The 26,971-nt window shown below is 37.5% G+C and overlaps 1 long non-coding RNA gene and 1 pseudogene across 1 annotated transcript in view; one reads left to right on the top strand and one right to left on the bottom strand.

The window, feature by feature from the left end:
• Nucleotides 1–6,545: 6,545 nt before the first annotated feature.
• LOC101128063 (heterogeneous nuclear ribonucleoprotein A1-like) lies at nt 6,546–7,510 on the top strand (annotated as a pseudogene).
• Nucleotides 7,511–12,818: 5,308 nt separating this feature from the next.
• Nucleotides 12,819–26,971, bottom strand: part of LOC101127835 (uncharacterized) — an 83,525-nt gene continuing 69,372 nt past the window's right edge. Inside the window, exon 3 of the long non-coding RNA XR_008678137.2 lies at nt 12,819–12,940. This is a non-coding gene — a long non-coding RNA (uncharacterized lncRNA). The remainder of the gene's footprint in view (nt 12,941–26,971) is intronic.

The raw sequence follows: 26,971 nt of genomic DNA, 5'->3' as shown, positions 1-26,971 counted from the left end.
AAAGTGCTGTTATAAATGCATAAATTCAGAAAGCTTATAATTATCTTCTTCCTGAGTATGATGTGTCAGGTTCTATTTGGTAACATTTGATGTTCTCTCTTTTTGTCAACTACCAGTATGAGATGAGAGATAGGGGGTAAATTAACAAAATATAGAGACATCAAGAACTTGATTTTATTTTGCTCTGCTGAATGGTTGATCTTTAACCATTGCTTTATATTTTAAGAATTATTTTTTGCAGGCCAGTTTTATTCAGAGAATATTCTAGAAATTGAAAATTTTACTAGAAAATATTTAAAATGAATCATCTCAAAGGCATGAATTATGATGCCGACTTGAAATACCGTGTTATCAAAAATAAACCTAGAACATCTCAAACTTTTATTTTTCTTAATTGTTTATGAAATTTATGAAATGTACTAAATAGTTTTTTATATTACAGGAAATAAGAACAAATACACCTTGAGCACCTATTAAGGCAGTGTCTAGCACAGAGCATGAACAATAACAACAAAAATGGTCTCTTCTGTTCTATTATGATTAAGTTGAATTATAACACATGCTCTCCTTTTTCCGTAGCTTATTCTAAGTTCTGAGCTTTTTATGTGGATTTTAAAACTACGGAAATCTCATGAAACAGTCTGTAAAGCTGTCTGTCTAACTAATACTTCACAGCCCTATAGTGAGGAGGCCACAGAGGAGAGTCAAAGAAGACAAGAGAGACAGGATCTGAGGAAGCAGGAATAACAGTAATAAAATATTAGTATATATACTTGAAATAACCTATTATCTATAATCAATGTGGGAGAATATAACGTAAGAAATAATGCAAGTGTAAGCACAGTTATGCACCTGGGTTCTGTTCGCAAATCTCAGACATTCCATTCCCATTAATATAAATATGCCCATATTCAAAAGGAGAGTCATAGGACAGACTTCTAACAAGATCTGCTCATATCTTTCAAAATCTGTGTTTAATCAAGGGCAACTCTTCCTTGCTCTAAGAGTTTGTTGCACCCATTAAGTTTTGTATTTGAGAAACATGAGATTGTAAAATTGCATTTCCCAAATACAGTGAATAAATAATAAAGTGTGCTATTTTATTATCAATTATTAAGTTCTATACATAACCTTATAGAATTCTACTTTTTAAAAAGTTATGACCTACACTTGGTTGCTTTGAATAATGTATCAAACCATTTACATAAAAAGAAATACACTGCTTGTAAACTGTTCAACTTTAAGTAGTATTCAATGGAGTGATTGAGGGGTAAATCTTAAAATTCAGATTGCATGGCCATTTAAATCCTGGCTGTCTCCATCTGGCTAGGTACTTTATTCATTTATGTTAGTGTTGCTTTATCTGTAACTATCTCATAGGTTTATTATGAGGAATAAAAGATGTGGTATATATAAAGCATTTAGAATAGAGCCTAAACTCATAGCTGTCAGTATTAATCAGAAAGTGAACTCCATGGGAACAGGGATTTTTGTGTCTTATTTGTTCACTGATTTATTTCAAATACCCAAGAGAGTGATTTCCAAATAAATAATCTACCAATTTAAAGAATAATTTTTAATTATACTTTGATGATAAAATATGACAATTTATATCACTTAATATCAGCAGAGAGAAGAAATAAAATTCTATTCAAATATAAAGAAAATATGCAGAGAAAATTGGAATTGGATTCACTTATTAAAAACTACTAATTTTTTTGGTTTTTATTTTATATCATTGTAGCCAATTAATGTAGCTTACAGAGTAGTTATTTTTGGGAATGTTCTGAGATTTCTGTGTAATCTAAAAGGTGTTCCATTTTTTAATAATGTTCAATGTGTGTTTGACAAGAACACATTTTCTATTTGCAGGATAGAATATTGTAAGATATATAATATATCAAACTCACCTATGTTGTTAAACTCTTCTAATTTGTGTCTGCTTGATTTACTATGTTTTCAAAAGACACAGCTAAGAAAAAAAAATGACACATAGAAATACAAGAAAATATGGTGAGAGAAAATGTATAACAAGTAACTAATTAAAATAAAAATTATATAGCAACACTATTTATTAGATAAAACAGAATATAAGGGGAAAATCATCGATAGGGACAAAGAGTAGCATCCTGTACTGATGAGGGAAGCAATTTGTAAGATATTATATTAATTATAAACTTCTATGTACTAATACTTTAGGTTTAAATATATAAAGTAAAATATGACTAATTTGAAATGAGATTTTATCAATCCAGCCTCAGTAGTGTATTTTAACATACACTACTGTATAGAAATTGACAAAATCCAGCAGACACAATCAGAAAAGCTTAACATAGTTGAGTTTGATATCATACATATCTTACAGTTTTCCATCCCACATATTGAAAATGAATTCTTGTCAAAAAGACATGGAACATTACAAAAACAGAACACCTTTTAGACCATGTAGAAATCTCAGAAAAGTTCCAAAAATAACTACTCTGTAGGCTACATTAATTTACTATAATGATGTAAAATAAATAAGAAATAAAAAATGAAACCACAGCAAACCTTCCCTTCCCTTAATCTTGGAAACATAAGACTCTTCTAAACTACTTGAAAATAAATGTATTTACATATAGAAGACAGAAGAAAAAGACAAACAAACAAATAACTCTAGAGAAATCCAAAGTAAATAGAAGAGGGAAAGAGAAAGAAAAACAGCAGAAATTAATAACAAGCACAACAATAAGAAATGCTCAAAATAAAAGTAGGTTCCTTACAAAGAATAAAACAATGTTAAAATTCAGGCAAGATCACTCAAGAGAATAACAACAAAGGCACATATAAATGATATTAGGAACAAAAATGAAGGTATAATTGCAAACAGAATCTAGATTTTTAAAAAGCTATAAAATCATGGTCAATAACTTAATGACTATAAATTGGAAACTTAGATCAATGGATTATTTTATAGATAACCATAAATTTCTAAAACTGAATCAAGAAGAAATAGAAAAACCAGAGTATATCAATAACCAACACATAATTGAATTAGTAATTATAATCTCCTCCCAAGGAAGATACCATGGTCAGACACGTTTTATGGACAACTTATGGGATGTATCTGAAGAAAAGAGATCACCTCTCTCCAGTCAAATCCTAAAGAAAGTATAAATGAAGGTGAACAAAACACAGGAAGGTCACTTGCTCAATGCCCTATCATTTTCTTATTTATCTTTCTAAAATTCAGTGTGGTAAAGTCTTAGGGGAAATAATGTTGAGACCGAGAATATGCTAATAAAGTGACTCCCCATTTCCACCATGGATTCTTAAAATAAGCCACAAACCTGAATGTAGCCATGCAGTGTAGATTGAATAACTCAATTCTTCAATAACTCACTCTCTTTCAGAAATCTTCATTCTGAAAGAATGGAGAGACCTGGCTTTTCCACAGGATTTCCTCTAAAAAGAAAGATACCCGACTCTATAGACCAAAAGTCATCTCTGTGTCTCTGCCACAAATTCCCAGTGTTAACCATACACCCTCCTCTTATACTTGATAGGGAAAAGAGATCCACCAGAATTATCTGTGACGCCCACCCTTCAATTTCCAATAGTACACACACACACACACACACACACACACACACACACACACACACACACACACACACATATATATAGAGAGAGAGAGAGAAAACACATATTCTCTATCCCTCATTTCCTCAAAGAAAGACCCAAGTCCAGGTTCATTGCATTATGCGCCCATTATGGATTTTCAACATCTTTAATGTCTTTCTTTTATTCTGAGCCTTTTCCTCACCCTCCACCATAGGGTAAAAATAAAACAGACATAAAACATCTCTATTAGCTTTATATTGCTGCATAAAAATTACTACGAACTCAGCAGCTTAAACCAAACGCAAATTCCTATCTGACCATTGATGGGGATCCAGAGTCTCACATGGTGTGGTGAGGTTCTCTGCTCAGGGTCTCTCATGACTGAAATCAAGTTGTCAGCCAAGGTTGCCATCTCATGTGAGCCTCAGGATTCTCTTCCAAGCTTATTCAGGTTGTTGGGAACATTTAGTTCTTTGAGGTTGTAGTATTGAGGTCCCTGCTTTCTTGTTGGCTGATGACTAGAGGCTGTTCCTAGAGGCTGCCTCCAGGTCCTTGCCGTGTGACCTCTCCACAGGTCATTCACAGCATGGATGTTTGATTTTTTTTCCAGGCAAATTGAAAGTCATCTCTCTGACTTTCTCTTTGGAGGCCACCTGGAGAAACCGTGCATCTAAAAGGCTTCCCTGATTAGGTCAGACCCACCCAAGATAATCTTGTTACCATATAAAGTACCATGTATCATAATCACGAGAGCACCATATCATTGTATTGACTCTCTCTATTCACACTTGAATAGCGGGGGATTATGCAAGTGTAAGGCTTATTGGGGATCATCTTAGAATTCTGCCTTCCACAACACCCAAATCAAATAGAAACAAAACAAAAAAAACAGCCTTTATTTGTAAATCTCTTTCTTATTTCTCTTCACTGCTACACTTGAGATAATACTACATTTACTGATTTCTATACTTTCTCAACTCTTATTCCGAAATATAATTTCCTTTAAAACTATTCTATACCTATCCAATTGCTCATTAGCCATCTCCATTCAGAACATCTTTAAAAACATTATGTCCAAATAGAAATTTCTCATTTATCCCCTCCCTTTCATTTCTTTTATTTTTTTCAGTATAATAGCCCAATCAAATATCTTCTCTTCCAAAATAAAATTCTGAAATTATACTTGATTCTGTCTACTCCCTTATTTCCCACAGAAGGTAGTAATTAAGTCTTGCAAATCTTACTTAGAAATGTGAACACTGGTCCCTTTCCAAGAGGTCCAGCCATTATTTTCACTCAGTTTCTCTTTAGGATATGGGCAGCCTCCTCCCTGCTTAACCTGCCATCTGCAGTCACTATCTCTGTCTCTCAACAACACTGTTCTTCTCCACTGTCTCCCTAAAGATAGAAATGTCCAACAAACGAATTGAGGAACCTTTCAAAATTCTAGCACAGCGTTTTTGAAGACTTAATCCTCAGTAACTTTGTGACTTTTGGAGATGAGCATTGGTATTTTAAAATCATAAAATGGTTAGTGTTTGGGAATTTTTAAGTTATTAAAAAGTAAATCCAACTTCGTTTGTCAACAGCTACAGTTTTCTCTTGGATATGCCATTTACACTGCAGAAATGTTTTCTAACTAAGGAAACTCTGGCACGATGAAGTACTAAACATTACTGAATAATGTTCTGTAAACCCTCAGGCCATCTGCAGGATTAAAATGGGTTTGTATCTCATATCTTTGCTTTCAAAGTCCTCCAGTGACTTTACATATATTTTTCTGGTAATTTAGATATCATTGAACTGGAGATTCCACAGTGAAAACCTTTAATACTCTTGAAGAAAAATTAAAAAAATAACAGTTTGATACACTAGAAAAGGCTTTTTTCTCTTGCTTTTCCTGCACACTAAATCTAAAAATCTAATCTTTGCTAAAAGAATTGAGATTTGTGCCCATTATGGTTTTTCAACATCTAAATAGAAGTTTTTGTGTTTGCTTCTGGAATAAAAATGCAAAATGACCTGAAATACTTTTAAAATATTCAAAGTTTCCAACTGTGCCTAACATGACACATTTTAAACTTCAAAGAAATAGTGATTTATTCAATAAAACAAGTTGTGTGCTTTTGAGCAATGGCTCAAAGCTCCTTTTGCATGTCTGTGCTTCCCATGCCTGTCCGTGCTTCCCATGCCTGTCCATGCTTCCCATGCCTGTCCATATTTTAAGTCACTGAGTGTCTTATCTTCATTTGGAGGCTTGGATGTATTTTCTTCCAATTTGTAGTCTTTAATCACTTCAGTTTTTTTGTGTGATTTTGTTTTGTTTTGTTTTTTAGAGACAGGGTCTCTTTCTTTTGGCCACACTGGGATCCAGTGACATGATCATGGCTCATGTAACTTCAAACTCCTGGGTTCAAGTGATCTTCCCTCCTGAGTAGCTAGGCCTACAGAGCACACTACCACATCTGGCTAGTTTTTCTTATTTTTTGTAGAGACAGAGTCTCACTATGTTGTCCAGGCTGGTCTCAAACTCCTGGCCTAAAGCAAACCTCCTGACTTGGCCTCCCAAAGTACTGGCATTACAGGCATGAGCCTCTGTGCCTGGCCAGTCACCTCAGTTTTTCTTAAGAGATAGCTAAAAGATTTCCTTTAAAAGTCATCAATATATAGACTCTGAGAATGTGATGTGTGAAAAAATTGCCTGTTGAAGCAGAGATAATAGCCATCGTTTTACTGAAAATCAGCAGTAGTTTGAAAGAAACATTTGGAAAAAAAAGTTCTAAATGAAATTTTTAATAGGAGAGAAAAAGTAATCTGTGAAAACACATAACTTTTCCAAATATTAAGAAATAATATTGCTGAAATACGTTCATCAGCTGCTCCTTTCTGCTCGTGGACGCCGCCAAGGAGGCATCGTTAAAGTCTCTCTTCTCCCTGCCATCATGTCTAAGTCAGAGTCTCCTAAAGAGCCCGAACAGCCGAGGAAACTCTTCATTGGAGGGATGAGCTTTGAAACAACCGATGAGAGCCTGAGGAGCCATTCTGAGCAATGGGGAACGCTCACAGACTGTGTGGTAATGAGAGATTCAAACACCAAGTGCTCCAGGGGCTTTGGGTTTGTCACCTATGCCACTATGGAGGAGGTGGATGCAGCCATGAATGCAAGACCACACAAGGTAGATGGAAGAGTTGTGGAACCAAAGAGAGCTGTCTCAAGAGGAGATTCTCAAAGACCAGGTGCCCATTTAACTGTGGAGAAGATATTTGCTGGTGGCATTAAAGAAGATGCTGAAGAACATCACCTAAGAGATTATTTTGAACAGCATAGAAAAATCGAAGTGATTGAAATCGTGACTGACCAAGGCAATGGCAGGAAAAGGGGCTTTGACTTTGTAAACACTGATGACCATGATTCAGTGGATAAGACTGTCATTCAGAAATACCATACTGTGAATGGCCACAATGGTGAAGTTAGGAAAGCCCTGTCAAAGCAGGAGGTGGCTTAGTGCTTCTTCCAGCCAGAGGTCAGAGTGGTTCTGGAAACTTTGGTTGTGGTCATGGAGGTGGTTTTGGTGGGAATGACAACTTTGGTCATGGAGGAAACTTCAGTGGTGGTGGTGGCTTTGGTGGCAGCCATGGTGGTGGTGGATATGGTGGCAGTGGGGATGGCTATAATGGATTTGGTAATAATGGAAGCAATTTTGGAGGTGGTGGAAGCTACGATGATTTTGGCAATTACAACAATCAGTCTTCAAATTTTGGACCCATGATGGGAGGAAATTTTGGAGGTAGAAGCTCTGGCCCCTATGATGGTGGAGGCCAATACTTTGCCAAACCACTAAACCAAGGTGGCTATGGCAGTTCCAGTAGCAGCAGTAACCATAGCAGTGGTGGAGATTTTAATTAGGAAACAAAGCTTAGCAGGAGAGGAAAGCCAGAGAAGTGACAGGGAAGCTACAGGTTATAACAGATTTGTGAACTCAGCCAAGCACCGTGGTGGCAGGGCCTAGCTGCTACAGAGAAGACATGTTTTAAATAAATCCTCATGTGTATGGGCAAAACCTCGAGGACTATATTTGTGACTAATTGTATAACAGGTTATTTTAGTTTTAGTTTCTGTTCTGTGGAAAGTGTAAAGCATTCCCACAAAGGGTGTATACACGTATATATACATATATATACACACACACACACAATATATACATATATATACACACACATATATATATACATATATATACACACATATATACACACATATATATATACACACACACATATATATATATATATTTGCATCATAAATGTATGGTAGTCTGATCATGACACAGAATGAATGTCTTTTTTTTTTTTAATGTGCTGTGCAAAGTTAGTCTACTCTGAAGCCATCTTGGTAAATTTCCCCAACAGTGTGAAGTTAGAATTCCTTCAGGGTGATGCCAGGTTCTATTTGGAATTTATATGCAACCTGCTTGGGTGGAGAAGCCATTGTCTTTAGAAACCTTGGTGTAGTTGAACTGATAGTTACTGTAGTGACCTGAAGTTTACCATTAAAAGAGATTACCCAAACAAAATCATGGAACTAATGGTTATAAAAATGATTTGTTGGCACATCCTATGCAATATATCTAAATTGAATAATTGTACCAGATAAAATTATAGATTGGAATAAAGTTTGTGTATCATCCATTATCATGTGTAATCAATAAATGATTTCATTCTCTTGAAAAAAAAAGAAATATTGCTTTACTATGTATGATACTATGGCTTAAATTGATTTCCTAGATTACTGAACCTAAATGATGATAACTTTCTTCTCTATCATCATTAAAATATTTACCAAGCCTTTGCTTACATGAGGCACTTAGAGTAGGCAAAGTTAGTTAGAAAGATAATCCCTGAACACATAGAATTAATTATTAAACAAAAATTTTCCAGGCTGATATAAATAATAGCTAAAATTTATTGAGCACATACCATGTGGCAGCACTGTTCTTTGCATTTAATCTTTTATAGTTATATGCTATTATACATAAAATCTTGTTTTTCAGATGAGGGAAGATGAGGCACGAAGAGGTTAATCTAATGCCTACATAATTAGTAAGTGAAACATTTAGGATTCAAACTCAGAGCCCATAATCTTAACCATTAAGGTATCCAGCCTTTGAAGAATCAACTTGACTTGATTAGATGCGGTTGATGTTTTAAATATTAGGTTTAAAAAATATTTTGTGTATGCATGTGTGAAATCTTCTACAAGAGTATTAGCTTTAAAGAGACCACACAATATTGCTGTATGCGGAGAAATAGAAACTGGAAACAGAAAATCAGAAAATATGCTTTTTGCTAGTTGAGGATGTAAGAGAGTTTGGGGAAAAGTCTATATTAGTATTTTAGAATAAAGGGCCTTTAAAATCATATTAATAAATGCACTTATTTTACTTCAACAGTGAAGTTTTACCAGATTGCCACCTATTTTAAATATAACCTTTGTATTTAATTTATACTAAATATATTATATATATATTTCCCCCTGCCCCCAGCAGGAAGGCTTCTGATCTTTCTAAAATAAGCCATTATTTCATTTCTTTAAGAACAATTTTTTAAATTTACATTTTCTTTTCTATTATTCTGTGAACAATAACAACATCAAATGCTTGCAGAACCTTAATGGAATAAAAGTAAAATTGAGCTCCTATCCAGACAAAGCCTTTTATAAATTAACCACTATCATGCTAAAAAGATCAGAAAGCAATTTTTCCAACCAAAAAACTGCCCTGTTTCCTATCATGTGATTCACACTCTGAGCTATAAATAAAAGAGACCCAGAGAGACAGGACAAGAGAGATAATAGTAAGTGAAAACACTGTTAGCTATGAATTCTGAACTAAATGAATAAGCAATTGACTAGTGGCTCATAGGATTTTTTTTAAACTCTTAAAAAAATCTCCATAGGTTTTAGTTAAATTCATTACTTAATTTGCCATAAACCACTATAGTATATTTCTGTGGATGTGTGTTTACATGCATGAAGTCAACTATTTTGTGGATATATATCCTTATGTATAATTTTAGTTGACTGCAATCACACTTTTGGAGGTAGTGAGAACAAAAATGAGTAAGCAGATTTATATGTATGTAAGGTATAGGAATATTCTGAGCTACCAAGAATTATTCTTCTTGGTTAGTAACAGTTAACTCAGAGATACAATATTTTATTAGTTCTCTCTGTAATGAAATTATACGTGCTGTCTCTCATACTCTCCGTCTATCCCAACCCCATACCTGTGTATGACAGAAAAATTAGATTTATCAAGTACATTTTTACATACTCTCTCTCTCTTTCTCTTTTTATTTATTTATTTATTTTTTTTCAGACTCACTCTGTTGCCCAGGCTTGAGTGCAGTGGCAGTCTCGGCTCACTACAACCTCCACCTCGCGGGTTCAGGTGATTCTCTTGCCTCAGCCTCCCGAGTAGTTGGGATTACAGGACTGTACCACTACATCTGGCTAATTTTTGTATTTTTAGTAAAGACAAGGTTTCACCATGTTGGCCAGGCTGGTCTCGAACTCCTGACCTCACGTGATCCACATGCCTTGGCCTCCCAAAGTGCTGAGATTACAGGTGTGAGCCACGGTGTCTGGCCCATTTTTACATATCCTTAAATAAATAATTCAAGACCCATAAAAACAGCATAAATGTTTATACTTATAATTCTTTAATTTAAAAAAATGCATTGACAAATATAAGCAATAATGAAATACACGTTTTTTCAATAAAATATGATTTAGCTATAAAAAAGAATGAAATCCTATCATTGAAAGCAACATGGGTGGAACTGGAGTATGTTAAGTGAAATAAGCCAGGAATAGAAAGTTAAGCACCACATGTCCTCATTTATATGTGGAAGCTACAAAAAGTTGATCTCACAGACGTAAAATGTAGAACACAGGAAAAAACTGATACTACAGGACAGGAAAGGTAAGGTAAAAGAAGGGATAGGCAGAAACGTGTTAAAGGATACAAAATTACAGCTAGGTAGGAGGGATAAGTTGCAGTGTTCTATACCACTGCAGGATGACTATAGTTAACAATAATATATGTTTTAAATAGCTATAAGGGGGATATTGACCATTTCTAACACAAAGAAATAATAAATGTTTGAGATGATGAATATGTTAATTACCCTCACTGATCATTATACATTCTATATGTCGAATATCACTATGTACCCCATGAATATGTACAATTATTTTTTGTCAGTTAATAAAGGAAATTTAAAAAGAAATATATGTTTTTAACACGTACAATAATAACATAAACAGTTCATTAGCTCTAATAATAGGAAAAACTAGAACATGGTTAATTGTAACCAAAGTGTCTGTAAACCTCATATTTCTAGTCTTCTGGCTCACTTATTGCCTACTCTTACTAACTGTGGTGAATTGATTTGTCATAAAGTGTCTTTTTTAAAATGAGAAATACGAAAAAATAATAAAATATCCAGAAGTTTTCATGCATATGTATTTGCCACAAGCCTTTTTACTTTTCTTTGTTTATAATTCTGCACTTTATTCTACAGACTCCAAAATGAGTCAGGATTAGTTCTGCCAACTGATGGGGAATTGAAATAAATTTTAAATGTAGCTAGTCCTAATTTTACTAGAAATGGCCTTCAGCATTCATCCTTCTCTTCCCTGAACCTTCCCTAGCCCCCTCCTACAAAGCTACAGCACCAACAACTTTGATGTGATTTTTTTCTTTGAGTCTAAAGCAAGTACTTTCAAAATATACTTTAAAATAGTGTCATTGTGATCTTTTATTCTAGAATGGCTTTACTTATGCACAGATTCAACTAATGGCTCCTACCTCATGGAGCCTTGATTGCAAAGACCTATTTTCACCAGATGGGGATGTTGCATTAGGAAAGAGCAGCCCTGTAGAGTAAAACAATGATTCTCCTACAACCAGGGAGGTGCAGAAGGCAAAAAGCTATCTGCGTTTTTAAGATTTGGTCATAAAATAAGTGACAAACATATTATGAAAATATTTAATGGTGATATTAATCCAGATGATTTACAATGGTTAGATGATTTACATTTGCACATTAGACTTCAATTTTTTTCTTTGTTTCTTGCTCACAAAAAGAACTTTGTTGTCAGCTGCCCTTTGCCCTTTTTTCTATTCAGGTAAAGCATTTATGAACACCTAAATAAATGGTATTTTAAGAAGGAGAGTAGAATGTCAAGGATTTTTCTGTTTTTTTTTTTTGAAAGTCTCAAGATAGTACTGTGGGTCAGTATTATTTTACCATTTTACAGTTGTTTTTAATCCATTTTGTATTTCCTTGTTCTTAGGATGCTGTAATTTAAAGCTTCTAAGTGGGTAGTTATTTATATATATTATTAGTAACCATTGACATATTTTTGTCTATACAGTTGACCCTTGAACAACATGAGGGTTAGGGGTGCCAACCCCCTTGCAGTTGAAAATCCATATATAACTTTTGACTCCCCCAAATCTTAACTACTAATAGCCTACTGTTGATCAGAATCCTTACCTATAACATAAACAGTTAACACATATTTTGTATGTTATATGCATAGTATGCTATATTCTTACAATAAAGTAAGCTAGAGAAAAGAAAACGTTATTAAGGAAATCATAATGAAGAGAAAATATATTTACTAATCATTAAGTGGAAGTAGATCATCATAAAGATCTTCATCCTTGTCATGCTCACATTGGCTAGGCTGAGAAGGAGGAAGAGGAAGGGTTGGTCTTGCTGTCTCCGGGTGGCAGAGGCAGAAGATGAAGAGGAGGTGAAAGGGGAACAAAAGAGGCAGACACACTCGGGGTTAACTTTTATTGAAGAGAACTCTAATAAAAGTGGACCCATGTAGTATTGTTCAAGGGTTAACTGTATTATATTTTCACTACTTTTATCACATTTCTGAAGAACAATGGTTGAAGTTGGCAAAATAAGATTTATAAGTATACCTAAGAGATAATGCAGGTTTGGTTACAGGCACCACCATAAAGTAAATAGCACAATAAACTGAGTCACATGAATTTTTGGTTCTCCAATGTATATAGAATTTATGTTTACACTGTAGTATAGTCTATTAAGTGTGCAATAGTATTACATGTAAAAAATTATATAGCTTACCTTAATTAAAAAATACTTTATTGCTAAAACGTGCTAATGATCATCTGGGCCTTGAGCAAGTGGTAATGTTTTTCCTGCTGGAGGTTGGAGGGTCCTGCCTTGATGTTGATGTCTGCTAGCTGATTAGGTTGGTGGTTGCTGAAGGTTGGGGTGGCCGTGGCAATTTCTGAAAGAAAATAAGACAACAGAGAAGTTTGCCGCATCAATTGGGTCCTTCATGAAAAATTTCTCTGTAGCATGTCGTGCTGTTCGACAGCATTTTACCCACATTAGAACTTCTTTCAAGACTGGAGTCAATTTTCTCAAACCCTGCTGCTGTTTTTTCAGCTAGGTTCATGGAATATTCTAAATTCTTTTTCATCATTTGACAATGTTCACAGCATCCTCACCAGGAGTAGATTCTGCCACTTGCTTTGCTCATCCATAAGAAGCAACTCCTCACCTCTTCCAGTTTTATTATGAGATTGCAGCAATTCAGTCACAAGTTCAGGCTGCACTTCCAATTCTATTTCTCTTGGTATTTTCACCATACCCACCATTACAATAGTAACATCAAAGATCACTGATCACAGATCACCGTAACAGATATAATAATAATGACAAAGTCTGGAATACTGTAAGAATTGCCAAAATGTAATACACAGACATTAAGTGAGCACATGCTTTTGGAAAAATGGTGGCAATAGACTTGCTCAATGCAGGCTACCCACAAACCTTCAGTTGGTATAAAAATGCAATATCTCCAAAGCACAATAAAGTGAAGCACATCAAGAAGGTGTGCCTGTATTCGTGTGATCATTAACATTTCAAATCATGTGCTGATTCAATTGTATAACATGCTGTATTGTGTATATCTCTGAGGTGAACTCTCAGCATTGAGACTTCTAGAGGAACAAGTTTTCAGGAGAACTTCAGTTTGGGGAATTCTTTGATGTGATTGGTTTAAAAATACCTATGTTCACAATTTAACAACTTAAAAATAGAAAATAGTGCTGTTCAGATGTTCCCATGTAAACTTTAAATGTTCATTATTAAAGCATTATTTTTAGTAAATTGAAAACAATCTAAATATGCATAAGTGGGTAAATGAGTAAATTATAACACTCCTCTCTTATCCTAAGGGGATATTATCGGGGAACCTGCCCTGATATTCACGTAGGTTCTTTTCTATTTTCCTTAAGCGTTGGCAGGCTTGAGAAATAAAGGGACAGAGTACAAAAGAGAGAAGTTTTAAAGCTGGGCATCCGGGGGAGACATCACATGTCGGTAGGTTCCATGATGCCCCACAAGCCACAAAAACCAGCAAGTTTTTATTAGGGATTTTCAAAAGGGGAGGGAGTGTGCGAATAGGTGTGGGTCACAGACATCAAGTACTTTACAAGGTAATAGAATATCACAAGGCAAGTGGATGCAGGGTGAGATCACAGGACCACAGGACCGAGGCGAAATTAAAATTGCTAATGAAGTTTCGGGCACCATTGTCATTGATAACACCTTATCAGGAGACAGGTTTTTTGAGATCAACTGGTCTGACCAAAATTTATTAGGTGGGAATTTCCTCTTCCTAATAAGCCTGGGAGTGCTATGGGAGACTGGGGTCTATTTCACCCCTGCAGCCTCAACCATAAGAGACAGGCACACCTGGGGAGGGGGGGCTGTTTATAATCCTATACCTCTAGGTGCGTATTCTCTTTCCCAGGGATGTTCCATGCTGAGAAAAAGAATTCAGTGATATTTCTCCCATTTGCTTCTGAAAGAAGAGAAATATGGCTCTGTTCTGCCCAGCTCACCGGTGGTCAGAGTTTAAGGTTATCTCTCTTATTCCCTGAACAATTGCTGTTATCCTGTTCTTTTTTCAAGTTGCCCACATTTCATATTGCTCAAACACACATGCTGTACAAGTTGTGCAGTTAATGCAATTATTACAGGGTCCTGAGGCGATATACATCCTCCTCAGCTGACAGAATTAAGAGATTAAAGTAAAGACAGGCATAGGAAATCACAAGGGTATTGATTGGGGAAGTGATAAGTGTCCACGAAATCTTTGCAATTTATGTTTAGAGATTGCAGTAAAGACAGGCATAAGAAATTACAAAAATATTAATTTGAGGAACTAATAAATGTCCATGAAATCTTCGCAATCCACGTTATTCTGCCATGGCTTCAGCCGGTCCCTCCGTTTGGGGTCCCTGACTTCCCGCAACAGGATATGTTACAAGACCTCCAGTGAATGTCTGAAATCATGAATAATAGTGAACTTGATTGCCATTAGCGTTTCACCCACAAGTTTTATGACTTTTTCATCTTAACTAAGAATTTATCACACACTGTGGCCACAGTCATTACGGTTTGAGATGTGACAGCAAAACTAGCATGAATTTCTTTTTCCTTTCTTACTACTTCACGGACAGAAGATAAGTTCTTAAGGTAGATCTTAGCAACCTCAGCATAAGATTTGTTTCTTTCCTTAAGTTGAGAACTTTCACATTTTCACTTACAGAAAGCACTTAATTGGCTTCCTTTTGGCATATCCAAATAGCCAGCATCACTATTTTTGCACTTTGGGGCCATTATTAAATAAAATAAGGGTTACTTGAACACAAACACTGCAATACCCAGCAGTCAATCTGATAACTCGGGGGTAGGATAGACCGTGTGAATATGCTAGACAAAGGGATGACTCATGTCCCAGTGGAAGGGAGCCAGATTTCATTGTGCTACTCAGAATGGTGCACAGTTTAAAATTTATAAATTGTTTATTTCTGGAATTTTTTCATTTAATATTTTCAGACCATAGTTAACTGTGAGTAACTGAAACCCATGGAAAGTGAAAACTGCAGATAAAGCAAGACTACGATAGTGGATAATATATTAAATTAATAATTAACAATTTCGCTATTCTAAAACTCCACACTTATAGTAAATGTGAACATTTCTTCAAAAACTTGAAGGGATGTCCTTGATGGAGTTAAATTTTTAAAAATACATGATAATATATATTAATATTTTGTCATTCTGACTTTAAAAAGTCTGTTTTTAAATCCCTAGATAACAACAAAAAAGCCTTATGAATGAGAACACACAGATATACACAAAAAAGGCAATTTTTCACCTATCCTGTTTCAAGTGAACTCCCCAAAATTATACAATACAAAGTTTACTTTTAAAAATTTTATTAGGCATGAATGAGCTACAAACATTATATGTTATTCTGTATTTCAAATTGAGGAAGCAGAGAAATTCTTCAAATCTTACTATAATACATTGCTTTTCAGATTGCTTTGCCACGTCTCCATACCTACCATGGGTGGATCTAGGAAACGAACAAGCAAACAAAAACCAGCAATGAATATCACAACAGCAACACAACAAGAGGAAGAATGAGAAATTTATCCTAGATACCTATTAGTATAGTAAACCCTCCACAGCTCACCTCCCATATACCAAAGGCAGTCACTGTTAGGAAATTCCAGAAGGGCTGCCCCAACAGCTTCCACAAACCTGTCTGCTATGGCTATCACACTTAGTCCATTCTGATCTTTTCTCCTGCATGGCTTCCACTTACCCAATTCCATGGCCTAAAAAACTATTGTCAACTGTTTATCATGAAACTAACAATGACCATACAGAGGAAAATATTTTGTCTGGCTTCCATCTCATTTTAAATAATAAATTAAGCATTACTTAAAAAATAAAATATTGGATAATTTCATATTAAAAATTTCATGCGCGTCTGTGTGAAGAGACCATCAAACAGGCTTTGTGTGAGCAACATGGCTGTTTATTTCACCTGGGTGCAGGTGGGCTGAGTCCGAAAAAAAAGTCAGCAAAAGGTGGTGGATTATCATTAGTTCTTATAGGTTTTGGGATAGGCGGTGGAGTTAGGAGCAATGTTTTGTGGGCAGGGGTGAATCTCACAAAGTACATTCTCAAGGGTGGGGAGAATTACAAAGAACCTTCTTAAGGGTAGGGGAGATTACAAAGTACATTGATCGGTTTGGGTGGGGCAGAAACAAATCACAATGGTGGAATGTCATCAGTTAAGGCTATTTTTACTTCTTTTGTGTATCTTCGGTTACTTCAGGCCATCTGGATGTATACGTGCAAGTCATAGGGGATGCGATGGCTTGGCTTGAGCTCAGAGGCCTGACATTCCTGCCTTCTTATATTAATAAGAAAAATAAAACAAAATAGTGTTGAAGTGTTGTGGTGGCAAAAATTTTTGGGGGGGTGGTATTGAGAGAGAATGGGCGATGTTTCTCAGGGCTGCTTCAAGCAGGATTAGGGGCGGCGTGGGAACGTAGAGTGGGAGAGATTAAGCTGAAGGGAGATCTTGTGGTAAGGAGTGATATTGTGGGGATGTTAGAAGAAACATTTGTCATATAGAATTATTGGTGATGGCCTGGATACGGTTTTGGGTGAATTGGGAAACTAAATGGAATGACAGAAGGAGAAAAACAGGTATAAAAGGTCTAAGAATTGGGAGGACCTAGGACATCTGATTAGAGAGTGCCTAAGGAGATTCAGCATAGTTCTGCCAGCAAAGATTATTTATTTACTTCAAGAGTTTAGAGTGGCAGTTTGGGGATAGCACCAGGAGATATCAGCTCTGATGGCTTGGAGAAACAGTGTAAACAAGAGCAGGGCATGTATGAGTAGTTGAGAACGGTGAATAGGAGTATGACTAGACAGAAGATAGTAGGGATGACAAGTTTTTTGGGGCACAGTCTAAGTTGGTCTGGTGTCGAATGAGAGACTGGGGCCTAATAAAAAGGAGCATCTATACAGGAGCTTAAATGGGCTGTACCTTGTAGCATTCTGAGGACAGGTCCAACTTCTGAGAAGGGAAAGTGGTAAAATTATTGTCCAGTCCTTTTTAAGTTAGTGGCTGAGCTTGGTGAGGTGTGTTTTTAAAAGACTTTTAGTCCATTCTACTTTTCTTGAAGACAGAGGACCATAAGGTATATAAAGGTTTCACTGAATACTAAGAGCCTGAAAAACTGCTTGGCTGATTTGACTAATAAAGGCTGGTCTGTTATCAGACTGTATAGAGGTGGGAAGGCTAAACTGAGGAATTATGTCTGACAGAAGGGAAGAAATGACTGCGGTGGCCTTCTCAGACCCTGTAGGAAAGGCCTCTACTTATGTAGTGAAAGTGTCTACTTAGACTAAGAGGTATTTTAGTTATCTGACTCAGGGCATGTTGAGTAAAGCTAATTTGCCAGTCCTGGGTGGGGCAAATCCTCGAGCTTGATGTGTAGGGAAGGGAGGGGGCCTAAATAATCCCTGAGGAGTGGTAGAATAGCAGATGGAACACTGAGAAGTGATTTCCTTGAGGATAGATTTCCATGATGGAAAGGAAAGGAGAGGTTCTAAGAGGTGGGCCAGTGGTTTGTACTATAGCATAGCCTGCCTTTGCTGGAGTGTGGCGATTAGGCCTGGTGGAACTGCCATCAATAAACTAAGTGTGATCAGGGTGAGAAACAGGGAAGAAGGAAATGTGGGGAAATGGGGTGAATGTCAGGTGGATCAGAGAGATACAGTCATGGGGGTCAGGTGTGGTATCAGGAATAATGTGGGAGGCCTGATTGAAGTCCGGGCCAGGAACAATGGTAATTGTGGGACTTAACAAAGAGTGAGTACAGCTGAAGGAGCCAGGGCGCAGAAAGTATATGCATCAGGTATGAGGAAGAAAATAGATTTTGGAAGTTATGAGAAATGTAGAGAGTGAGTTGAGCATAGTTTGTGATTTTGAGGGCCTCTAAAAGTATTAGGGCGGCAACAGCCGCTGCATGGAGACATGATGGCTAGGCTAAAACAGTAAGGTCAAGTTGGTTGCACAGAAAGGCTACAGGGTGTGGTCCTGGCTCTTGTGTAAGAATTCTGACCGCACTAACCATGCCTAGGAAGGAAAGGAGTTGTTGTTTGGTAAGGGATTGAGGTTTGGGAGATTAATCAGACATGATAAGCAGGGAAAGCACGTGTGTTTTTATGAGAATTATGCTGAGATAGGTAACAGATGAGGATGAAATTTGGGCTTGACTGAAGTAATGGGGGCTGTCTGTGAAGCCTTGCGGCAGTACAGCCCAGGTAATTTGCTGAGCCTAATGGGTGTCAGGGTCGTCTAAGTGAAAGCAAAGAGAGGCTGGGATGAAGGGTGCAAAGGAATAGCAAAGAAAGCATGTTTGAGATCCAGAACAGAATAATGAGTAGTAGAGGGAGGTATTGAGGATAGGAGAGTATATGGGTTTGGCACCACGGGGTGGATAGGCAAAACAATTTGGTTGATAAGGCGCAGATTCTGAACTAACTTGTTAGGCTTGCCTGGTTTTAGGACAGGTAAAATGGGGGAGTTGTAAGGAGAGTTTATAGGCTTTAAAAGGCCATGCTGTAGCAGGCAAGTGATAACAGGCTTTAACCCTTTCAAAGCTTGCTGTGGGATGGGATATTGGCATTGATTGGGGTAAGGGTGATTAGGTTTTAATGAGATGGTAAGGGGTGCATGATCAGTCGCCAAGGAGGGAGTAGAGGTATCTTATACTTGTGGGTTAAGGTGGGGGAATACAAGAGGAGGAAGCAAAGGAGGCTTTGGATTGGGAAGAAGGGCAGCAATGAGATGTAGCTATAATCCAGGAGTAGTCAGGGAAGCAGATAATTTAGTTAAAGTGGCTCGCCCTAATAAGGGAACTGGGCAGGTGGGGATAACTAAAAGGAGTGCTTAAAAGAGTATTATCTAAGTTGCCACCAGAGTTGGGGAGTTTTAAGAGGTTTAGAAGCCTGGCTGTCAATACCCACAACAGTTATGCAGGCAAGGGAAACAGGCCCTTGAAAATAAGGTAATGTGGTGTGGGTAGCCTCCGTATTGATTAAGAAGGGGACGGGCTTACCTTCCACTGTGAGAGTTACCTGATGCTCGGCATCCGTGATGGTTTATGGGGCTTCCGAGGCAATCAGGCAGCGTCAGTCTTTCGCTGCTAAGCCGAGAAGATCTGGGAAGGAGTCAGAGATCCTTGGGCCAGAGTTCCAGGGGCTCTGGGAGTGGCTGCCAGGTGAGTTGAACAGTCCGATATTCAGTGGGGTCCCACACAGATGGGACATGGCTTAGGAGGAATCCTGGGCTGCAGGCATTCCTTGGCCTTGTGGCCAGATTTCTGGCACTTGTAGCAAGCTCCTGGGGGAGGAGGTTCTGGAGGAATGCCTGGCCGCTGTGGTTCAGGCATTTGGAAGTTCTTGTGTGCTGGAGATGTGGCTGGGGTTTGTCTCACAGTGGAGGCAAGGAATTGCCACTTTTTTCTATTATTGTACACCTTGAAGGCGAGGTTAATTAAATCCTGTTGTGGGGTTTGAGGGCTGGAATTTAATTTTTGGAGTTTTTTTTAATGTCGGGAGCAGATTGGGTAATAAAATGTATTTTGGGAATAAGACGGCCTTTTGACCTTTAGGGTCTAGGGCTGTAAAGTGTCTCAGGGTTGCTGCCGAAGGAGTCATGAACTGGGCTGGATTTTTATATTTGATGAAAAAGAGCCTAAACGCTATCTGATTTGGGATAAAGAAAAAGGAGCATTAACCTTGACTATGCCTTTAGCTCCAGCCACCTTTTTAAGAGTAAATTGCTGGGCAGGTGGGGGAGGGCTAGTCGAGGAACAAAACTGTAAGCCAGACCAGGTGTGGGGAGGGGAGGTGATAAAAGGATTATAGGGTGGAGGAGCAGAGGCTGAGGAAGAATTGGGACCTAGCTCAGCCTGGCGAGGAGCAGCCTGGGGAGGAGGGGAGAGGTCAGATGGGTCTGTAGAAAAGGAAGATTAGGAAGACTCAGTGACGCTTGGGGTTAGGACTGAGGGGACAGGTGGGAGGGAAAGAAGGAAGATTTGGGATGAGTTGTATTAGGAACAGACTAGAGAGGGACGGATGTGTAAAAGAATGCCTGGACGTCAGGCACCTCAGACCATTTGCCCATTTTACAACAAGAATTATTTAGATCTTGTAGGATGGAAAAATTGAAAGTGCCATTTTCCGGCCATTTGGAACTACTGTTGAGTTTGTATTGGGGTCAAGCAGCATTGCGGAAGAAAATAAGATGCTTAGATTTTATGTCAGGTGAGAGTTGAAGAGGTTTTAAGTTTTTGAGGACACAGGCTAAGGGAGAAGAAGGAGGAATGGAGGGTGGAAGGTTGCCCATAGTGAAGGAAGCAAGCCTAGAGAAAAGAGAGAGTAGAGACAGGGAGGGAAGGGGTTCGGGGGTTCTTACCTTCCAGAAAAGTGGGAAAGGGGTTGGGGCACAGAAATAAGGGGTTGGGGCGCAGAGGTAAGAGGTCAGGGTGTGGAAATATGGGATGGGGTGCAGAGATAAGAGGTTGGGGTGTGGAAATAAGGGATTGGGGCACAGAGATAAGAGGTCGGGGCCCGGAAATAAGGGATTGGGGCGCAGAGATATAAGAGGTTGGGGCGTGGAAATAAGGGATTGGGTGCAGAGATAAGAGGTTGGGGCAGGGAAATAAGGGATTGGGGCGCAGAGATACAAGGTTGGGGTACTTGCCTCTCCTCTAGGAAAGCAGGACTTGCCGCTCAGGGTGAAGGAGAAGGGGCTGGGGATTTCTTGCCCCCCAGAAAGGCGGAGAAGGGGTAGAGACACGGAGAGAAGGGGTTGGGGTACTTGCCCCTTCCCCAGAAAAGTGGGACTTGCCGCTAAGGGTGAAGGACCAAGGCAGGCGTCCCTGGGTGGTCTGACACCTCTGAAACCTGGGTGAATAATCAGAGAGGCGTCCCTGCAATGATTAAACACCAAGGGAAGCCTGCCTTCCCTAGTCTGTGACCGGCGCCGGAGTTTTGGGTCCACGGATAAAACGTGTCTCCTTTGTCTCTACCAGAAAATGAAAGGAATTGAAATTAAGAGAAGGGAGAGATTGAAGAGTGGAAAGGAGAAAGTGGTTGAGGGACAGTGAGAGAGGTTGGAGAAGAGAGTAAGAAGAGGCCACTTACCCGATTTAAAATTGGTGAGATGTTTCTTGGGCTGGTTGGTCTGAGGACCTGAGGTCGTAGGTGGATCTTTCTCACGGAGCAAAGAACAGGAGGACAGGGTGTTGATCTCCCAAGGGAGGTCCTCCGTTCTGAGTCACGGCACCAAATTTCATGCACGTCCATGTGAAGAGACCACCAAACAGGCTTTGTGTGAGCAACATGGCTGTTTATTTCACCTGGGTGCAGGCAGGCTGAGTCGGAAAAGAAAGTCAGCAAAAGGTGGTGGATTATCATTAGTTCTTATAGGTTTTGGGATAGATGGTGGAGTTAAGAGCAATGTTTTGCGGGCAGGGGTGGATCTCACAAAGTACATTCTCAAGGGTGGGGAGAATTACCAAGAACCTTCTTAAGGGTGGGGGAGATTACAAAGTACATTGATCAGTTTGGGTGGGGCAGAAACAAATCACAATGGTGGAATGTCATCAGTTAAGGCTATTTTTACTTCTTTTGTGGATCTTCGGTTACTTCAGGCCATCTGGATGTATACGTGCAAGTCATAGGGGATGTGATGGCTTGGCGTGCGCTCAGAGGCCTGACAAAAAAGTATGTATTGTCAGTAAAATGGGCTTAGCTGAGTAGGAACCACCCACATTAGACAAATAGTAGTAGGGAGTATGTGTGCTTTTTGATCGGGTCATGGCAGGGAAGAGTTGCGAGAAAATTTCCTGTTAACACTAGTAGCAACTAGTCTATAGCAATATTCTCAAGAACTTATTATATGACCGCTACAGTGCTGAGCCCTTCACATAAATTATCAGGTTGATTTTCAGAATAACCTTATAAGGTAAATATTGTTATTGTCTTCATTTATGGAAAGAGGACACGGAAGTTTCTATGACTTAAGTAGTCAGGGCACATAGCTAATAAGGGACAGTCAGGACTGAAACCAGATAGTGTGCACTCTGTTATTCAGCATTTATTGAGTACCTCATTGGTTCACATTCCTGCATCCTAGAGTTTGAGGGGACTATAAAAAATAATGTATATCCTCTAGCAATATATGTGATGGTTTTGATTTTAAAATGTATTAAAATGTATAATGTGAAGGATCTTGGGAAGATTAACCACTCATTGAGTGGAAGGTTGAATTGGAGTATGGGGAGATTAGAGGGAAGGGTATCAGGTAAAGAGCTATTGCAACGGTTCAGGAAATAAGCTGATGAGGGTGTTGGTAGGGGTGTTGTTGGTAAAGTTGCTTTTACATGAAAAATGGATTCTCTTCAAAGCATATGTAATATTTACTTAAACTGCAGCTTTGGAATGCCTCTAAAGTAAAGAGCTGTTATTTGACAGTCACATATAGGCAAAGGTGTATAATATTAAGCACACCACAAAACTATTTTCAAACGAGGAAATGATTTTTATATAACAGCACAAGTACCACTTAGATTATAAACATTTTCTTATTTAAATAATTATTTCAAGTTTCTTTATTCAACTTTTAAAATAACATTTGTTTTTTTTTTTTTTTTTTTTTTTTTTTTTTTTTTTTTTTTTTTTGAGATGGAGTCTTGCTTTGTCGCCCAGGCTGGAGTGCAGTGGCGTGATCTCGGCTCACTGCAAGCTCCGCCTCCTGGGTTCATGCCATTCTCCTGCCTCAGCCTCCCGAGTAGCTGGGACTACAGGCGCCCACTACCACGCCCGGCTAATTTTTTGTATTTTTAGTAGAGACGGGGTTTCACCGTGTTAGCCAGGATGGTCTCGATCTCCTGACCTCGTGATCCGCCCGCCTCGGCCTCCCAAAGTGCTGGGATTACAGGCGTGAGCCACCGCGCCCGGCCTAAAATAACATTTGTTTACTGAACATTTACTATGTGCCATGAACTAGAGTTTTCATTCATATGATAATTGTATACCTGAAACAATATCAGCCAATGAAAGAGAAGAAAAAGAAGCTAAAGGTACTTTTCTGAAATACTTGTTAAACTCTCATTTTTTTTTTTTTTTCATTTAAGGATAGGCACATTCTTACGTTGTTTCTATCTCATTGGAAGCTGTGTGTAATGTTATTGCTGTCTATCAAAACATATTATACGTGCATACTTTTAAAAGAAATCTTGTGATTAACCCTTTGTCATGCATTAATCACCCATAATGTATCTGACTGTTAATCTTGAATCTCATAATCCATCTAATTTGCCTAGAGTGAGCAATACACATATTGTTATTTGCTCAAACAACTTATAAAATGAGCCCTTCTCTATATACTGGCAAAGATCAATATTAAAATTACAAAATAACAACCATCTTAGGAAAAATTTCGGGGAAATGCAAAAGTTATTTTCTAATCCAGATTAAGAAAAACTTTAGCTGTTTAGCATTTCAGTGTCAGTGAAATGGAATATTTAGAAATATTTTACTCCACAGAAAATGTGTTTAGTCTCATTTCTCCGTTGCTTTCCAATCAATTGCATTTGTTGTAGCATGGAAATGACTAAATATTCCTAAGAAAGTGAGATATTGAGTTAAATTTGATTCATTAAATCTGATGATCTCTTGTGAAAAGGTCAGCTTCCTTTCATGTCTCTCTTTTGCTCACAGTTGAAATGATGAGGTACAAATGACCACAGAAAACTGTGGACTTTTCTAGTCCAAAAGCTGAAGCAGACACTCAAATTGGGATCTTGTCAGTAGGAGGTGTGAAGTCAGGCTGTCACAATGATGGCATCACATTCTTCGGCCACTCTCATGTGAATACTAGAGAGAATTCTTTAGTGATAAGTGCTTCTTAATGCTAACAAATTGCTAGCTCTTTCTTGGGTAGCAAATAAAACCCAGAAAATTCTGAAATGTCACAGTTACTTAATTTTTGAAAACCTTTTAATATTCTTATTTCACATATCAAACACTAACTTTATGCAGAGCTCTGATCTCTAATGTTTGGAGATGCACATTCTACTTGCATGAACAACATGTGAACAAGCTACAGAAAACATTATAATGTATAAATAAGAGCAAAATATCATGTAACAAAAACTCTGATTATCTTCCTCTAGTTTTTTATTTGTATTTTCTATTTTATGTTCATTACTCTGCTTTTTAACATATCAGAATATTAAGAATAAATGTATGTGAACATAAACTATCTATGTCATTACAAAGGACCGTAATTCTGGTTGATATTTAAATTTCAAAAAAAGAATCAGCAAATAATATGACTGGTTTTCTATTTACACCGATATCATAACTTTGAGTTGTTTATTAATTAAAAGGTTTATAATTAACTGAAGCCATTATTAATGAGAATTATAGTCTTTACATTCACCCCAAGAGTGGCTTTTCACTAGCAAGTTTGAACTTCAGATATTTTGCATTTGATATCAGAAATCTGTCCTCTAATAACAAAATCCTTATGTATTTAATAAATACATGCCATTCCACTTATGCTAAACCTTTTGTCCCTATTTACATATGTGATTGACATGCATTATTTTTCTTGTTTTATTGGTGTCATTGTTATTATTGGTAATGATCTTCAATTGAATTTTAACCAAAATATAACTACAAGAGCTGTAGCATTTTCATATGTGTGGAGTTACTTCTAAGATATTTAATGGGGTGGGGTGTTTATTGAAGTGGGCTTTCAAGAAAGTACACTTGAGGAGTAAGAGAAACTTTGCAGGAACGTCAAAGAATATGACATGTAGCACCTATTGTTTTTGGGAAAATATTTCTCATGACTGTAATATTAGGCTCATGTTGAATAATGAAAAGGTTAAGTTGTCGATGGAAGGGGACAGGGAGGTATGTAACATGACCCATTTCAAATATCATACCTGAATAGGAGGGTTACAGGAAGAAAAGTGTGATTCACTTGAAAAGTCAAATAGAGTGGGAAAATTAGTAAAATACCATAAAAAACCAGCTTCTGAGTTCTAACTTCTCATAATTTTGCCCTCACAGCCTCGAATGTCCGTTTACTTACTGTTTGGGGGTGACAAAACTATGGGAAAAACATACTAAGTGTTGTCAGTTGTTAGAGCTGGGGAAATAGTAGGAGTCAGCACCATGGAGTGGTAAGATAACTGTGCTGGGAGTCAGATTGGGTCCCTGGCTCAGGTCTATGACCAGGGCCATAGACCCTGGTCATATCATGACTTTGCAGAAGTCACTTACACCCTCTGAGATTAAGTATCAAATGAATGTGGTACACTAAGAGATTTATAAGTTTAAATGACATTCCAGGTTAGAGACTTGGCCAAGTTGGAGATCTGAAGAAAATTTTTAGAAACATGTCAGAAATGGCACTTTCATTTTTCCCATATAGAGAGAAGTATCTCCACCCTCATTCTGCTGAGAAATGACTTACAGTGCCAGGGAACTGGCCTGTGGAATATGATTGTGAAATCATTCTGATTTTTACTTTTTCAAGGGCATTAATGATTCTGCACCCATGATGCTCATCTTAGGAGCAAGCACTGAGGTTTGATTTGCTGCTGTATGTCATTCAGAACACTTTTTCTCCTGTATGCAGTGTTAATTATTAATAGCATAGGTATATTTGGAATGGTGCATTAAAGGACACTAGGAAGAAAATACTGAGTGTTTGGGACAAACTGTAAGTCTGAAAACAGGAGTGGGTCTTTTTTCATTTTGCATTCTTCTTCCAGATTTATAAATATAAATATATAAAGGCATAAGCAAGAAAGCAAATAGCAAAGTTTCCAAAAGATGATATTATATTTTTATTACAAAAAGGACTAATCTGAATGTATATAATATATAATATGTATATATTATATACAGTATGTGAGAAGTCCACTGTATGAGTTACTACATTGGAATGATATTAATGCAGAAGAATGCATAAGGACTGAAATACCATTAGTCTGGTTACAGATTTTTAAAATAATAAATGCTCATAGAAAGACTGATTCAACTCAAGGGAAGAGAATAAATAATGCTCTTGGAGTCAGCAAAGAGTTTTATGTTTTTCCATGGAAGAACTCATTCTTTATCCACAATTTTATTTTCCCTCAGTGTAAATGAAATCAAGTTTGGCCACTGTATTATACTCGTCAGAACATGATTACTACTTATGTGTTCTATAGCCCATGCAGCTTATGTGCTTATAAGAACTGCAATATAGGCTTTTATGATACTCATCAGCTTTTGGGAATATCAGCTTACCATGACTTGATTTGATAAATAGCAGGAAATACAAGAGTTTGTGAAGCTA

Source organism: Gorilla gorilla, chromosome 2 (assembly GCF_029281585.2).
Source record: "Gorilla gorilla gorilla isolate KB3781 chromosome 2, NHGRI_mGorGor1-v2.1_pri, whole genome shotgun sequence".
Classification (NCBI taxonomy): Eukaryota; Metazoa; Chordata; class Mammalia; order Primates; family Hominidae; genus Gorilla; species Gorilla gorilla.
This window is presented reverse-complemented; position numbering and strand designations above follow the sequence as displayed.